At 37.9% G+C, this 13,435-nt stretch overlaps 1 pseudogene; it reads left to right on the forward strand.

The window, feature by feature from the left end:
- The first annotated feature begins 10,355 nt into the window (after nucleotides 1–10,355).
- Nucleotides 10,356–13,194, forward strand: LOC114082376 (serine/threonine-protein kinase PLK4-like; annotated as a pseudogene).
- Nucleotides 13,195–13,435: the final 241 nt, after the last annotated feature.

Genomic DNA, 13,435 nt, shown 5'->3' on the forward strand with positions numbered 1-13,435 from the left:
ATTTGCTATATTTTAAGTACAATAATTTTAAAATACAAATATTTAAAATACATTAATTTTCTTTCTCATTTGGCAATCTTAATGAAGGCATAATGGCTCATTCTATTTTTACTTATAATTTTATCCTATTAAATATGCCTTTTCATTTATTATTCATGTAAAATTATTAATAGAAATTCATCACTGGTTAAGAGACATGAGTCAGCCAAGAGGCAAGTTAAATAAAAATTTAAGTTTTTCTCCATACACAAAATAACTGTCTAAGCATACTTTATGCTGGAAAAATCCTTCAAGATGGCAAGTAGCACAAACAAGTGTGCTGAAAGCTGAAACTGATTCTGAAAGCTAATGCCTCTCCCACAGCACACCATCACAAAGTGAAGATTTCTAAAGTCTGGGAGACTAAGGTGGATATTTTTGATGGAAACACCTTCTCTTGTGATACTAAAAAATTGTAGAGGAAAAATGATTCATAAAACCCATGAAATGCAGGATCCCCAGAGTTCAGAAAACTATCTCAGATGTAAGCCACCCAGTAGACCTGCCTGACCATTAGATTTTGTTCACTTTAGACCTTTTAGAGTGGGAAATAAACATTGATTAAATAAATCACTGAGATGTGGGGTTCTAAACAATATTTATTTTCTCAACTATACAGTCTAAAACATTACTCCTAATGGATTAAAGCACAAGCATCTGGAACATATTTTTCAAGGCTTTTTAATTTTTTAGAATATACATTTAATGTGCCACATTCTTTTCCAAATTTCTTATGGAACAATATCAAAGATTTGACATTATGCTTGACAATACTTGGGGAGTCACTTCAAGAACTGTAGAGTCATTCCACTCACGCCAAGATGATATCATATTTACATAAAGAGTGAGTTTTTAGGTTATTTGTGGTATAAGGTACAGATTCTATTCAAAACATTAGCAAAAGAAAATACAATCATTGTCAGATGAAGTCCTGATATATAAAAATAAAATAACTTAAAAAAAATTCCAAGCTGGGCATGGTGGCGAATGCCTGTAATCTTGGTTGGCTCTAGAGACTAAGGCATGAGAATTGCAAGCTCAAAGCCAGTCTCAGAAATTCTGCAAGATTAAGTCTCAAAAAAAAAAAAAAAGAAAAAAGAAAAGAAAGAGCTGGGGTTTGCTCAGTAGTTAAGCACCTGTGGGTTCAATTCCTGATTTAAATAATAATACTAATAATAATTCTAAATGACATCATGATAAACACAATAAAAATTTGTAACTGAACTTTTTTTTTTGGTGGTACTGGGGAATTAAACCCATGGCCTTGTGAATGTGAGGCCAGCACTCTAGCAACTGAGTTATATCCTCAACCCTATAACTGAACATCTTACTAGACTCTAGTTTCCTTCTGTGACTTTTGTGCTTTTGCTATTCCTTCTCTTATCCTATACTTTCTGCCAAAATTTTCTTCAGAAACGAAAAACTCACTCCTTCCACAAATTACCTTCATAAAGGAAAATTTCTGGACATATTCACCCCTTTGGTAAGGATTGTCAAGTCTTCTACTATGAGTTAAAAACTCTATCCTGTTCTTTAATTCAGTACTTCTGCCTGTTTTTCTGTCCTTTTGTTTAAAATTGTGATTTATAATTGCATAGTTACAATTATGGTTTACATTGCTTCCTTGCCTTAGAACAATTAAGCCTTTTGCACACTTATCTCTAAACCCCAATACTCATGCTTTGATTTTTCTTTGTGTTCAGCTACATCACCAAGGTGGTTACAGGTCTTAATGCAAGCAGTTTCTGTTTGATCTGGTCCTGGCTTCCTCCCTCCCATGCATGGTGTCCAAATTTTTTTGTGCTTGGTGAGATTTTTAGTGAGGTTACATCTCATATACCAGTTTTGATGTAATGAGATGTCTTTTTGCAAATGTGGTGGATGTGATAAGTGGATGTGATATTGGGACTTCATGGAGATAAGTGACTGCAGTGTGTACCTGTCCTGCTATGAGGTCTTCTTCATGGTATAAAAACATTGTCTTGTCCCTTGTTTACAAAATTTGAATTGATGGAGTATACAAACCAAGCTTCATGTAGTTCTGATCTCAAAAGTTATGACCACTGCATGTCTACAGTGTATAGAGCACTTGCTTTTTTTCAGGGCTACTTTACTTTAGAGAACTCTGAAAAATTCTTTTATAACATATAAGTAAAGAAAACAGGGCTGGGGATGTGGCTCAAGAGGTAGTGTGCTCGCCTGGAGTGTGTGCAGCCTGGGTTCGATCCTCAGCACCACATACAAACAAAGATGTTGTGTCCGCCAAAGACTAAAAAAAAAAAAAAAAAAAAAAAAAAAAAAAAAATTAAAATTAAAATTCTCTCTCTCTCTCTCTCTCTCTCTCTCTCTCTCTCTAAAATAAATAAATAAATAAATATTTTTAAAAAAGAAAAAGAAAACAATGTTGGGCATGTTCAAATTTTCCAGAAAAATCTGAGAGCAATTATTAATGATTGACAAATAAGCAAACTGAGAATCCCAGAGTTAAGTGATATATCATAGTTTATAAACTTACTAAGTGAGAAAAGCTAAGATTCAAATGAAATCTAGCTAAGGTTTTACACCTAAAAAATACTATAATATTCACAAAGTCTTACACCTAATACATTATGAGGCAAGGCTATTACTTTATTGGCTTCTCCATTTAATATTTTAATTGTAGAAACATTTTATTAGTAGAAATAATAGTATGTCTGATGATAAATATATAAGAAAATATTCAACACCTTCAACATCCACAATGTTCAATAGAAACCATGTAGCGTTTTTATACCTTTATATCAGATTTTTAGAAAAAGCATTTATAATCTGATAGTTAAAATCATTTTTTTTAATTGTGCTACTATAAATATTGTTGTAGCTGCATTTTTGTAGTATGCTGTGATGCCCTTCAGTATATGAATTGATAAAGAAAATGTTCTTTTTATACAAAATAGGATAATGCTCATTATTAAAGAGAATTAAATCATGGCATATGCAAGTAAATGGATGGAGCTGAAGAATATTATGCTAAGTGGAGTAAGCCAACCCCCCCAAACCAAATGCGGAATGTTTTCTCTCACATAAAATTTCTGATATGTAATGGAAAGGAGGAAGAAGCATGGGAGGAATAGAAAAAAAACTATAGATAAGGCAGTGGGGAGGAAGGGAAAGAAAGGGAGTATGGGGATAGGAAAGTGATGGAATGAGATGGATGTCATTATCCTAAGTACATGTATGAAGACATGAATGGTGTGACTCTGTTGTGTCCAAGAGATATGAAAAATTGTACTCTATTTGGGTAATATGAATTACAATGTATTCTACTGTATTTTATAACAAATTAGAATAAAATCTAAAAATTATGTTATAAAAGATTGTGAGAAAATTCAGAGGAAATAAAATATTTAAATACAAAAATAAAAAAAGCATGTTTATATATGTTGAAATGTTTTATATATTCAATTGTGGAGTTTGTAATACTCAAGAATAAGTGTAACATATTATGAAAAAAAGCAAATACTTTTGAAGCAACTAAAATATATTCATTTATTAAAAAATAATATATTGTCTCATTTAAATTTATTCTTTGAGTGAGATACAGAAAGACAGAATACAAAGAGTGATTAAGAAAGTAAAACAAAATAGGTAGAAGTGGAAAACTAAATATACAAATGAAGACAAGAAGTCTTAATGTACTAGAGAATCCATGCTAAAAATAAGAAAAGTATTGAATGCATGATAAGACTGTGAGGAATGACAGATTATTTATCCTCTGATAAATCTCTGAAAACCTATTTTCTTGGGATAGAGATAACATATGAAACTATTACTCACAAGTTTAGACACGATTTTGTAATTACTTATTCATGAAAGTTTATTAAATAATATCAATACTAGATACTTCCTGGAATTTTCCTCCAAGTCGATGAAATACTATATATATTTTAGAATATGTATGTGCATGTGCACTCTAGAACACTATGTATAAATGTATATATGTTTTATCTAAGGTTAACTTTTCTATGTATGTGAAATAATTTGATTCTTTTATATTTTTCTAAATATAATGGTAAATGAAATATTTTTGTAGAAAATATAATATGAGTGATCTGTTTATTTTAAAGTGTCTGAATTTTTTTTTTACATAACTGGCTTTGTAAGCCAGTCATTTCTATATTTTAAATAAAAGGTGTGTTTGAGGGGGCTGGGGATGTGGCTCAAGCAGTAGCATGCTCGCCTGGCATGCGCATGGCGCTGGGTTCGATCCTCAGCACCACATACAAATAAAGATGTTGTGTCTGCCAAAACTAAAAAAAAAAATATTAAAAAATCTCTCTCTCTCTCTCTCTCTCTCTCTCTCTCTCTAAAAAAAGGTGTGTTTGAATAAAAGCATTTTAAGAAAGCCTCCACTCAATGATGAATAAAATTCCCTATTAAAGAGTATTTATTTATTTTTTTTAGTACAAAATGTTTCCCATGAAAAGAAGGAATGGATGTTAGCCCACCACAGTACGCTAAATCACCTTTCATATAAACCTATGGCAGGGATGCTAAGAAGATTATATTTCAAAGCACAATGGATCTCAAACATCAAATAAAATTCTAGGCTTCATGAAACCAAAAGAAAAGATTTTACCAGCATTTTCTATTTACCACAAAGCCTCTCTCAAAGAAGTAGGCAGTCCTATGCTAAGTATTTGATAGCATACCCTTGGTGTCAACATTTCCTATTCTTCTATAACAATCACTGAAGGTCCAGATTTCCCCTCACAGTCAGAATTCTATTTTCTTCTATAGGGTATGCTCATAAAGCAAAACAAATAGAAGTTCATGGAAAAGGACTTTTTCACTCATATTTTCCTTACTGTCTTTTTTCTGGAAACAAACAGAAGGCATCTGTCTTCAAAATTGCTTTCACCATAGTTTACTACAATTTTCTAATCCCAATATTGGACTGCAGGATCCTCTTTTGTGGGAGCCAGTGTTGAGGGTCTTCTGCTGCCAAACAGAGGCCTCACAAGCCATGTGGAATGTGGATGATCCATGTCATGTCTTGTGAGCTGCATAGCTTACACAGTTGCTTTCCAAAGGAGTCAACCTGATGTGATCTAAAAGGTCCTGTATTATATAAATTCTGATTTTCTTTTAAATTGGCCATCTTTATTCAGCTCAGCTAGTGTGCTGCTCCTAATTGTCTCTGCATTAATATTAGTGAAACACAAAAGAGCAGTGGGCCTCAACCATTTTTTTTTCACCAGTTTCAATCCAAATATTCTTCAGGACTACTTCAGGATTTTTTGTATAAAAAGCCCAACCATCTTAAATAGGTTAATATACCAGTGGATTAAAAGGCCCTATTCTTATAGCTTTATGACTCTAATTAGCTTGAATGCTTAAAATTGATTTAAGTTATAAACCATGCTGTTTTGTTGCAGTAAATGGTATTGTGTATGTGCATCAAATCACTGTATCAGTGTGAAGTAAATGTATGGATACTTAGATCAAGACAGCAGAGGCATGGGTGAGAAAGTCTACACATCAAGAAAGACCTGAAAGACCTGTGTTTGTGCCTGGAGCTGGGATTGTGACTCAATGGTATAACACTTGCTTAGCATGTTTGAGGCACAGGGTTTCATGTAAGCACTGCATATAAACAAAATAAACAAAATAAAGACCCATCAACATCCAAAAATGTATATAAATAAATAAAGTGCTTAAATACTTTGTCAGAATTAGTCTATGCCGTTTTAAGAAAATAAGAACAAAATGAAATGTTTCACCCCTTGTAGAAAAGCTATTACCTTCAATAAAGTGCTGCTTATGAATTTATTTCTTCTTTGTTATCCTGTGAGGAAATTACAACATGTTAAAAATTCAGTTGTATGTTATCAGCCAAAAGAATGATTGAATATCAGAGTTTTTCTTCCTATGCAAAAATCACCACCCTTACTGTTATTGTAGGAGAAATTAATAAACACAGAAAGCTTGGCTATTCTCACAAAGTTTATGTAAACATGTTACTCTAAATTAAATTTATATAATCAATTATGATTTGCTACCAATGCAGATGTCTTGTTACCATTTGGAACACATGAAGAGGTGATGAATTGATCGCTATTTCAGTTTCAAGAGAAACATTTCCTATAAGGGTGTCTGTATTTTGTCAAGAAGATAAAACAAGAACAGTAAGGACATATTGATTCCTGATCCATGCAAAAATAACTGAGAAAGAAGGGTGATATCACTTAGAAAATGTACACAAGTCTATAAACCACTTTTAAAAAATCATATTAAAAATACATACAAAGAACTACAGATCCAGTTAAGAAAAAATCAGCTATTCCAGCCAATAAAACTACAGGAGATATCACAATATCAATACTTGAGAAATAGTGCCACTTGTTATCTGATCATATCACTCACTGAAACATTACCCAGGAGAGTCAAAGCCAGTATAAACACTCCAAGAACCATTTAGAGCACACTATTCTTTAAGACCTCAGAAGTAAATGTAGCTAGAACCTACTGACATACTAAAATTGCTTATTATCACAAAGGTGAACCAATATATTCTGCTTTACAACTCTCTTGGCAGGCCAGAGAACAGGGTAAATTTATTATCTACAGCACCATAATGCTCACAAAGATTTCTGTATTATTCATAAGACTGCATATAAATTATTAAAAAAACATATTTTTTTCCAGTTTATAACATTGTTTTATACATATCAATACATTATGTTGTGGCCAGCAAAGTACATATTATTACTGACAGCTGTTGACATGATTCAATAAAGCCCCAAGGGGTTTCACTGATAATCCTAAATCACAACTACTTTTCCAAATAAAAAGCCACTTCTATCTCTCACAATATTTAGAGGAGGTTTGCAGAAATGTCAGTGGTTCATAAGGAAGAAACTTGGGCAGAAGCCCCAAGAAACCAGTGTAATTTTCTAAGTTTAGTGGGGAGGAGAGGGGGTCTTGTATATTAAAAAATAAGCCCTCTGTAGAAAATGGAGTCTCTCATGTGAAGTCTAATTTTGGAAAGAGAGTTTCTATCAGACTTTGCTAGTATTTTATTTGGTTTCTTATCTTTCTCTTCCTGTGTCAGATGGTGAAGTGCCTAATTTTAAACCACATTTTGAGATGAATGTCCTTAAAAAAGTTTAGAGATTTTTCTATTGACTTTGAATTCCTCTGCAGTTTTCAAGTTTGCAAGTCATATTAAAATAGGCAGACTGCGTAACCAAATGTTATTCGGATGTCTTCAAATAAATTTAATAATTTCTTTTTTTATTCCATGTACAAAGGAATAATTTAATTACAATGAATAAAAGTTGAGAGTAGTTGGTTCTTTTCATAAAGCAAATTTTTTTAGACATCAAGAACTCCATGAATACAATTTTGAGCTGAAATATGGGTGGACTCCTCCTGCCCCGGCTGGCCCCAGTGCACCTCTGGCACACATGTCCACCCAGAAAGTTAAGTCATGGGGAAGCGAGATTGTCGCCTCTGAGGCCCTGGCTCCGTCTCCCCGGCTCCGGCTCCCCGCCCCCGGCTCTGGCTCCCCGCCCCAGGCTCCCGCCCCCACCGCTGCTGGCCTGGCTCCCATCCACGGACTGGCCTGCTCTGCCAGAGCCTCCGCCGCCCTGCCCGCTGCAGCTCCTTCCTGTCAGGCCCTGTAGTGCGGCGCCCCTGTCTCTGCCCCCGGCGCGGACAAGGGCGGCCGCCTGCGGGGCGGGGCTCCCCTCCTCCTCCTTCTCCTCCTAGAGGCTCAGCCGGGGGTTGCCTCTGACACTCCGCTTCACCTTCACACACCCCTAGCACTTCCCGAGTCCTGCCTCCCCTGGCTGCCCTGGGGAGAGCTGGAGCCTAGGCTGTCTCCAACACCGCACCAGTCTGGGCGGCAGGCGCTCGCTTCTCCAGTGGGGTCCGCGCCTGCGCCCCACCGCCCCCCGCCCCCCGCCTCGGCGCTCACCTCTGGCCTGCACCGGGGGCTGCAGCCTCCCCCAGCCTAGCACTCTGGGACTCGTCTCCGGAGTTCTCCCGAGGCGCTGGAGGCCTCCTTTCTCTCCCGCGACTCCGCTTCTCCCCCGCGCTTCCCGCCCTCCCCACCCCAAACCCCAACTCCCCAGCTCCATGGCGCCTCTGGGATGCAGCTCCCCTTTTCCGCACACTCGGGCAGCGGTGCCCGCACCCAGAAACAGCCCTCTTGGGGGCGCTCATCTCCTCGGGGCTCCGTGTGGGCACTCACAGCCCGGGGTGGGGACCCGGAGCCCCCGCCTACCTCCCACCGGCCTTCGCAGCCCCTGGGGAAGGCCCGGTGACTGGCTCCAGTCATTGGTCCTTCAGGTGCCTGCTGCCCAGGGCGCTGACCTTCGCTGCCAAAGCTGTAGCTGAGGCTGCCTCCGCCAAGTTCCCTTGTTATAACTCCTCCTGTTAGCAACTCCTCCTGCTCCACTCCTCCCCCTCCTCCTCCTCCTCCACTCTTCTTCCTCCTTCTCCTCCTCCTCCCCTCCTCCTCTTCCTCCTCTCCCTGCTCCACCCTCCCCCTCCTCCTCCTCATCTCAGCATGAGAGAGTTGGACCGCACCAGCTCTGGAGCAGAGGAGGGGGCTCAGGAGCAAGGCCGTCCCTCCCTCCTCCTCCCCAACAGTGACCGCTGCCAAGTCCTGTCACTGGGGAAAGGACAGGGCGGAGGAGGGGACAAAGGTGGATTGAGAAAAAAAAAAAAAAGAAATATGGGTGGAGGGCATAGGAGGTGGAGAGGTGGGGCAATTCTCCCTGGGCCATGGAAGTTTTTCAGTATCTCTCCACCAAATTAAAAGTAATAAAAATTAAGAAAAAAACTTATAAGGAGAAAAAGAACTTCTGAAGCCATCAACATTTTTCTTTTTCTTTAGTCTCCACCTTAGAACCTAAAATATTTTATGCTGCTATCATCATCCAATGATGGTTCTTCAGGCTTATGGGGGAAAGGCATTTTCAAATTTTTAAAAATCTTTCTGGATGATTTGCACTTATTCTTTTATTAATTATGATTTCTTTGTATTCTATCCTAAATATGATTTTAATATTGTCAATTTTCCTTATGTGTCTCAACAAATCATTTTTTCCTCCACTAAAATCATTAGTATTCATTCAACGAATTCTTTTTTGTTATTTAAAAAAAATTATATTTTCCATAATGTCTAGAGGCAGGACTGAGATATTTGGCTTTCATAATTGTGCTAATATTCACACCAAATTTATAAGGTAGTGGGAGAATATTTTCACAATTAAAGGCATATATGTCTATAAATATTTTTCTATAGTTCAATACAGTTTACTAAGAGAGTCAACAAAATTTTAATGAAGAAAAAATAAATCACTGTCTATAAGATGACTGCTGTTTTTCATACAACCTCTGCACATCATGTGATTGAAACCTGGCATCCAGCCTATAGTGAATAAATTAACTAATTATCTGTCACTAATTAACTCATTCTAAAACTTATTAGCTCATGTTTGGGATGGTCGTCAATTTAGGCTCAGTTCACCTGGAATCTTTGCTGCATATGATTAGCTGATGGTTGGTAAATACAATGAACTTTAGAGTATAATCTGGCTGCCAATAAAACACCCTGATGTTTTTTCCCCAAATAACTCATGATTAAAAAAGTATTGTGTGCTTGTTTTCATGGAGGTACCAGTGTTCTGAAAGCAAAAACGAAAACATTCAAATGTTTCTTGACCAGATACCTGACTAATACTCTTTCATAGCAAACAGCATTACATAATTCATAAGAATGAACAACTGGATAGTGGCTTTGCAGGTTTTTTAGGAAGGCAGGTGAGTGCCCAATGCCTGGGATCCATGTGACTTACCTGGAAACCTGACAAGCACCAAGTTGATCTTTCTTTGTGCAAGGCTGCCAATCATGAGGCCACTGCAGATATTTGTGACCAGTCAACTACTGAGCCGAGTGCCCAGCTGGGTTTGACATATTTCTGAGCTGACTCAAATCTTCTGAAATGATTCCTGTTTTCTGCCTCCAGCCAGAAAGTCATCTCAAAATATTGATTAATTTCAGAAGGAGGAAAATAAGGTTCTACCACCAGTCTCGCTTGAACAGCCACCAGCAGGAGTATTTCAAAATGGGAGTGCAGAGGCACCGCCCAAGCCTCGGATGGTGTCGAGGAATTCCTTCGGTGGCTTTAGCGTCATCGCCCGGAGCGGCGGCCTAGAAGGTAGAGCCTGATGGGCACCACGACCGGCTGGCTGCCTGGAGCTCCACCTCGAAGGGACTGTGAAAAGGGACCTGACCCCGGGAGCGCCGGCCCTGGCCTGAGAATATGGCGACTTGCATCGGCGAGAAGATCGAGGATTTTAAAGTCGGAAATCTGCTCGGTAAGGGATCATTTGCTGGTGTCTACAGAGCTGAGTCCATTCACACTGGTTTGGAAGTTGCAATCAAAATGATAGATAAAAAAGCCATGTACAAAGCTGGGATGGTACAGCGAGTCCAAAATGAGGTGAAAATACATTGTCAATTGAAACATCCCTCTATCTTGGAGCTATATAACTATTTTGAAGATAACAATTATGTGTACCTGGTATTAGAAATGTGTCATAATGGTGAAATGAACAGATACCTAAAGAATAGAATGAAACCTTTCTCAGAAAATGAAGCTCGACACTTCATGCACCAGATCATCACAGGAATGTTGTATCTTCATTCTCATGGCATGTTACACCGGGACCTCACACTTTCTAACCTCTTACTTACTCGTAATATGAATATCAAGATTGCCGATTTTGGGCTGGCAACTCAATTGACAATGCCACATGAAAAGCACTATACATTATGTGGAACTCCTAATTACATTTCACCAGAAATTGCAACTCGAAGTGCCCATGGACTTGAATCTGATGTTTGGTCCTTGGGCTGCATGTTTTATACATTACTAATTGGGAGACCACCTTTTGACACTGACACAGTCAAGAACACATTAAATAAAGTTGTATTGGCAGATTATGAAATGCCAACGTTTTTGTCAAGAGAGGCCAAGGATCTTATTCACCAGCTACTTCGTAGAAATCCAGCAGATCGTTTAAGTCTGTCTTCAATATTGGACCATCCTTTTATGTCCTGAAATTCTTCAACAAAAAGTAAAGATTTAGGAACTGTAGAAGACTCAATTGATAGTGGACATGCCACAATTTCTACTGCAGTTACGGCTTCTTCCAGTACCAGTGTAAGTGGTAGTTTACTTGACAGAAGATGACTCTTGATTGGCCAGCCACTTCCAAATAAAATGACTGTATTTCCAAAGCATAAAAATTCAAGTGACTTTTCTTCAGGAGATGGAAGCAGTTTTTGTACTCAGTGGGGAAATCAAGCACATGAAACCAGTAACAGTGGAAGAGGAAGAGTAATTCAAGATGCAGAAGAAAGGCCTCATTCTTGATACCTCTGTAGAGCCCATTCCTCTGATAGATCTGGCACTTCTAATAGTCAATCTCGAGCAAAAACATATACAATGGAACGATGTCACTCAGCAGAAACACTTTCAAAGTCCAAAAGATCAGGAATAGAAGAAAATGAAGACCGATATCCACCCACAAATAGCAATGTCAATATTTTTCATTTCTTTAAAGAAAAGACATCTCGTAGTTCTGGATCTTTTGAAAGACCTGATAACAACCAAGCACTTTCAAATCATCTTTGTCCAGGAAAAAGTCCTTTTCCATTTTCAGACCAGACACCTCAAACTGAAATTGTACAACAGTGGTTTGGAAATCTGCAAATGAATGATCCTCTTTCAGAACAAATCAAGACTAGGGGTATGGAGTCAACAGTGGGATATCAGAAACACACATTGCGAAGCATTACGTCTCCTTTGATTGCTCACAGGTTAAAACCAATCAGACAGAAAACTAAAAAGGCTGTGGTGAGCATACTTGATTCAGAGGAGGTGTGTGTGGAGCTTCTAAAGGAATATGCATCTCAAGAATATGTGAAAGAAGTACTTCAAATATCTAGTGATGGGAATATGATCACTATATATTATCCAAATGATGGAAGAGGCTTTCCTCTTGCTGATAAACTGCCCTTACCTACTGATACCATCAGTAGGTACAACTTTGACAATTTACCAGAAAAATACTGGCGAAAATATCAATATGCTTCCAGATTTGTACAGCTTGTAAGATCTAAATCTCCCCAAATCACTTATTTTACAAGATACGCTAAATGTATTTTGATGGAGAATTCTCCTGATGCTGATTTTGAGGTTTGGTTTTATGGTGGAGCAAAAATACACAAAACAGAAGATTTAATTCAAGTAATTGAAAAGACTGGGAAATCTTACACTTTAAAGGATGAAAATCAAATTCATAACTTAAAAGAGGAAATAAAAATATACATGGACCATGCTAATGAGGCTCATCGTATTTGTTTAGCACTGGAATCTGTAATTTCAGGAGAGTAAAAGAAGAGTGGGAGTGCTCCCTTTTTCCCAATAATTGTGGGAAGAAAACCTGGTAATACTAGTTCACCTAAGGCCCTGTCAACACCTCCTTGTGTGGATCCAAACTACGCAATAAGAGATGCACCATCTTTGGGTAGATTGATCATGAATAGTGCTACTACTCCAACCCAGGCACCCATACTTAATCCTTCTATAGTTACAGCTGAAGACTTGGCCATACCACTACAGCTTCAGGAACAAACGTCTCTTCGAATAATCTAAAAGATTGTCTTCCTACATCAGCACAACTTTTGAAGTCTGTTTTTGTGAAAAATGTTGGTTGGGCTACACAGTTAACTAGTGAAGCTGTGTGGGTTCAGTTTAATGATGGGTCCCAGCTGGTTGTCCAGGCAGGAGTATCTTCTATCAGTTAAACATCACCAAATGGTCAAACAACTAGAAACAGGGTCTCACTGAGTTGCTTAGGCCCTTGCTAAGTTGCTGAGGCTGGCTTTGAACTCATGATCCTCCTGCCTTATCCTCTCCAGTCACTGGGATTACAGGCCTGTGCCACCATGTCTGGCTAATTATCCTATTTTAAGAAGAAAAAAAATGGGTATGGAGACAATGAAAAATTACCGGAATACATCAAACAGAAATTACAGTGTCTTTCTTCCATCCTGTTGATGTTTTCTAATGCAACTCCTGGTTTTCATTGATTGAAAAGATACCTAAATTTAATAAATAACTTTTTGGTTGGCTTTCAAGTAAAGTGACTTTTTATTTAATATAACTTCTTCAGAAAGCCTATTAAAGAGAATTTTAATCTGTACAGAAAAGGATGTGTACTAAGAGAAAACTGAATGAAATTTGAGTCGACAAATAATTGGTCGCAGAGTACAATAGGATGCCTAACTTTGCTCTGAAAACATACCCTCAAGCTTACTGAGTATATTTGTATT

Source organism: Marmota flaviventris, chromosome 12 (assembly GCF_047511675.1).
Source record: "Marmota flaviventris isolate mMarFla1 chromosome 12, mMarFla1.hap1, whole genome shotgun sequence".
NCBI classification, from domain to species: Eukaryota; Metazoa; Chordata; class Mammalia; order Rodentia; family Sciuridae; genus Marmota; species Marmota flaviventris.